Raw genomic sequence first — 5,178 nt, forward strand, 5'->3', positions numbered from 1 at the left:
TACTTCTTTGGACAAAGTATTGTTAACAAATACTATACTATTAATAGTTTCAGCTCAAGTATGAGCGAAAACGTAATATCAAACTCTGTTACAGCCTTATTTCACCATTATTTAATTCGTCTCATAGTAATTGATGCCTCTGCGTTGTACAACCTCAGATGTTCATGTGTTTATTGCGTGTTGGTTAACATATGTGCATGACTGTCGAATTAATGAACTGATACAGATATGCTAGTAAATGAACAATGTACATAGCCTTTTCCCAGTGCCATTTGCGCCATTGTTTGTTTCTATGACGTTGATGAATGTACCATGTGATAACAGTGTCGTGATTTTACTATCATCATTTCGGCTTTTGAGTGTTTCCATTTACCTAACAGTGTTAGTGCGTGTGATCACGGGGGTTCAGTATAGAATTTAAGGAGGACATATTTATTTTCTTACTGGGTTTTTCATATGTTGCCTGTGAAAGAGTGTGCCGCGCTTAGTGTGATACTAAAGTTTAGGTCTATTTACACACGATACAGGTTCATTTCCGTGTGTCCATAGTTCAATTCCATTTAAAAGGCAAATGTGTGACAAAAGCTGTTCATCTCAGAGACTCTTTAACAGGAAATGCGTTTGGGAGTAAATGCTTGTGAAATTTACTAGAAACATCAGGGCGCTGCATGTTGTAAATAGAACAGTTACGTTACACTTTCTTGAAGAACAGCCGCCCTATAAATCTGGCACATTTATAATCCCCCGATCAGCTCTTGTGACAGTACAGGTCTATAAAAACATGTCATAAACTATAACGATTTACCGAGATCAAAACATTATAAAAAATACATACGGAGATGGGTCCGAAAATCCATCGTTAGGGACGTTTGAAATGATTTGTTATTTATTACCCAAAGACGACACATTTACCAGAAATGATTTGTTATTTATTTTACAAATACGATACATTTATCAAACACATTTAAATGTTTGAAAGGAGTGATTATTCATGGCGCAAAAGTGATAAATTTACCATACACGTTTACATTACAAAAATTGTTTGGAGTGACCAACTCCTATATCTATGCTAACTCTAACTCTGCGATTCATATTTAGACTCGCGTTGTGGAAAACTCCTGCTGCGTTCTGTACTTGGTAAAATCCATATCGGTCACGATTCCTCAGAACATCATACCTGGGAACTGAAATTGGGCACACGAAGGGTTTTAAATGTTCCCAAAGGAAAAAAAAGTCCATTGGATTCAAATCTAGTGATCGGGTAGGACAGACAATATGTTCAGCCCCTTGACCAAGCCACCTTTTCTGAAACTGGATATCGGGATGCTGGCGTGCATGAACCACGATGTCTACAGGTACGTCATCAAGTAAGTGAAACAGCTCATTCCTGAGAAACTGCAGATGCATTTGTCTACTAAGACGTTTTGGTAGGAAGTAGGGCCCCATGAGTTGATTATGAAGGATTCCGCCCCACACGTTGAGGCTGAAACTCTGTTTATGTCTGGTTTTACACACTTCATGAGAGTTTCATAATCCTACATGTGATTGTGAACGTATTCGAAGATCCCATCACGTGAACTTTCAGCTTCATTAGAGAATGAGGTATAGGATCCCAACTGCAGAAATACAGGCTGCTACCCTAATATACGAGACGCTTAAAGAAATGTGTTCCTGGCTGAAAGTCTGCCTCATTTAATCATTGCACCCATTCAACGTGATACAGGTACAGAATTTTCGCGCTGAATGTTCCAGACCGTCCCATGATTAACGTCTTCTATTCTCACAGGTCTCATTTTACTAATACATGGAGTTTATCTATGGTAAGAATAACCCGTTCTTCAGGCTCAGGCGTTTGTACATAGCGTGGTCTTCAACCATCTGCAGTTCTTTTCACATGAGCCCGTCTCCCAAGCGTTGGCGGGGTCGAACAGACATTCTTGCACAAGCTAACTGCCTTACTGTATAACGCTCAGCAGGGGCGGTGGCAAGTGGGGGTGGACTACAGGGGCTACAGACCTCCTCCTCCCCCCCCCCCCTCCCCCCAGTGGGGTATCATGTTACGCTGGATAAAATTACTTGAGAAATCAGCGAATATTTTACTTCAACAGATTCAATCATTTTTTTTATAATTATTTAGCAATATAGGTTGCAATGTATTACAAACACATTTTAACAAAAGAATAAGACCGACAAATAGCTTACTATAGAAACCAATAAATATCATTTAACTTAAAATGGGCATCTTACTATTATTGTACGATTACCGCTTGCAATGCGCAAGAAAGCTAAATATGCGAGGTATGCCTACCAACACTTAAATTGCTGACCCCAGACAAAAACTTCAAAATCGTCGGACATCTGGGTCAAATTGTATTATTTTACCGGGTACACACATTCTGTAGACACGTTTTTACCCTGAACTCCAAACGAGTTGAATCCTCAGTCTCATCTGTTAGGTCGTGCATGTAGCGCGTATCCGTCAGTTGAGACACTGAATAAATGGTGGTGATGTGTTATGATGGAAGCTACTCTAAAACAGAACAAACAACAATCGGACAAAACAAAACAAATGCCATGACCAATTGTAAATTACAAAGTGAGTGAATTACACATTTCAGGTAAATTACACAACTGAGGGCCGAGTGCACCAATCTCGGCCAAAAATAAAAAGAAAAAAAAACGAACGTCCCGTGATCACGGCTAAAAGTCAACTGCGTTTAAAATATCTCTGCGGTGCACCAACGTTGATCACCAGTCAGCAAACCGTCGTCAGCCAACCGTGCATTTGATCGCTGTCAAGTCTGTGTACTGCAATGGAAGGCGTCCTGGAGACGCAAAGATGTTAATCGAGACATGAATTTGCGTAGTGCCGTCTAAATACATATGTTTTCTAAATAATCGCTGGTGAGCTACGCCATTGTCAAATTCGCTTACTTTTGTCAACAAACAGAAGTGTGTTTATACCTCGCTGCTAGTCTATTCATTTATGTTTGGCGAAACGGAAAACAGAAGAACAACACCAATTGATCTATGCGAATGCATTTGCAATGCATTTGTTCTTGTAAATGGCTCTGAGCACTATGGGACTTAACATCTGAGGTCATCAGTCCCCTAGAACTACTTTTAAAAAAAATGGCTCTAAGCACTATGGGACTTAACTGCTAAGCTCATCAGACCCCTAGAACTTAGAACTACTTAAACCTAACTAACCTAAGGACAACACACACATCCATGCCCGAGGCAGGATTCGAACCTGCGACCGTAGCGGTCGCGCGTTTCCAGACTGTAGCGCCTAGAAACGCTTGGCCACTCCGGCCGACAAACTCCTTAAACCTAAGTAACCTAAGGACATCACACACATCCATGCCCGAGGCAGGATTCGAACCTGCGACCGTAGCGGTCGCGCGGTTTCAGACTCTAGCGCCTAGAACCGCTCGGCCACTGTGGCCGACTGTTCTTGTAAATATAAGAACTGCAGGCTGCAGTATAAAAGAAGAAATGTACTGTGTCTCGTTTCGGTTATTATTTATTCGTTCAGTTCGAATACGTACGTCATTTAAATATAAAAGCCGTCAGCTGTGATCTAATTAATCCATCTAATTGTAATTTTTTTGAAAAATGCATATTTTCTTATATCTACCAATATAATACATACAATAATCCCGTTTTCATTGCAAACGAAAATTGTTAATTACTGTCCTTTTACGAAAGATTGATAATCAAAACTGTCTGAATAAAAATTACAGATTAATTTTTTCTATTTTTTTGTATTTTACGCTTCACATACATGCTCATAGAACAAGCACCTTTGTTTAAAAATTTGAATCCACCTGGAATCAACCCACACCTCCCCCACTCACTCACTCACTCACTCACTCTCTCTCTCTCTCTCTCTCTCTCTCTCTCTCTCTCTCTCTCTCTCTCACACACACACACACACACACACACACACACACACACACACAGCGAGCAAGCACGCTACCACACAGGCACATGGGCTGATGAAGAAAAAGCTAGAAAGGCTACCTTATTTTACCACATGAAACATGATCGAAAAATTACGGTAACCTGATTGTCATGTGATCCTCAGAGAAAACAGGCAATGTGGCTACATGTGGAGGCACCATTTAATTCTAATTCTAGTAAGTTTGATTCACAAATTAATAAACTTTCAGGGTTCATTCTTACGTATGGGGCACAGTATAGATGCCTTGAGTCTGCGTCAGCAAATTGAAAATGGCCATCATCTTAATACTATATGCTTACAAAACCCGGTTCATCACGCGAAAACTACGCCTGAGCCACAATAAATTTTAACCACAGTCAACTACCTCATTTCACTTTGACTGAGGTCAGTGCACCAGAATTTTGCGTTGAACAAGGTTAAATGGTGAATGAGATTTTCGCTCTACAGCGCAGTGTGCGCTGATATGAAACTTCCTGGCAGATTAAAACTGTGTGCCGGACCGAGACTCGAACTCGGGACCTTTGCCTTTCACGGGCAAGTGCTCTACCAACTGAGCTACCCAAGCACGACTCACGCCCCGTCCCCACAGCTTCACTTCTGCCAGTACCTCGTCTCCTACCTTCCAAACTTTACAGAAGCTCTCCTGCGAACAGCAATATCCGTTCTTTCAGAAGTGCTAGTTCTGCAAGGTTCGCAGGAGAGCTTCTGTAAAGATTGGAAGGTAGGAGGCGAGGTACTGGCAGAAGTGAAGCTGTGGGCGTGAGTCGTGCTTGGGTAGCTCAGTTGGTAGAGCACTTGCCCGCGAAAGGCAAAGGTCCCGAGTTCGAGTCTCGGTCCGGCACACAGTTTTAATCTGCCAGAAAGTTTCATATCAGCGCACACTCCGCTGCAGAGTGAAAATCTCATTCTGGAAACATCCCCCAGGCTGTGGCTAAGCCATGTCTCTGTAATATCCTTTCTTTCAGGAGTGCTAGTTCTGCAAGGTTCGCAGAAGAGCTTCTGTAAAGTGTGGAAGGTAGGAGACGGGGTACTAGTGAAGCTGTGAGGACGGGGCGTGAGTCGTGCTTGGGTAGCTCAGTTGGTAGAGCACTTGCCCGCGGAAAGGAAAGGTCTCGAGTTCGAGTCTCGGTCCGGCACACAGTTTTAATCTGCCAGAAAGTTTCAAGGTTAAATGCTGACTTTAGCGCTATTAAATTTTAATCGAGGTTGGT

The 5,178-nt window shown here is 41.9% G+C and overlaps 1 non-coding gene across 1 annotated transcript; it reads right to left on the reverse strand.

Moving 5' to 3' along the window:
- Window positions 1-4,458: 4,458 nt before the first annotated feature.
- Trnas-uga (transfer RNA serine (anticodon UGA)) lies at window positions 4,459-4,533 on the reverse strand. The gene has a single exon. It is a non-coding gene; the product is annotated as a tRNA-Ser (tRNA).
- Between the last annotated feature and the right edge of the window lie 645 nt (window positions 4,534-5,178).

This window comes from Schistocerca serialis, chromosome 2 (assembly GCF_023864345.2).
Source record: "Schistocerca serialis cubense isolate TAMUIC-IGC-003099 chromosome 2, iqSchSeri2.2, whole genome shotgun sequence".
Classification (NCBI taxonomy): domain Eukaryota; kingdom Metazoa; phylum Arthropoda; class Insecta; order Orthoptera; family Acrididae; genus Schistocerca; species Schistocerca serialis.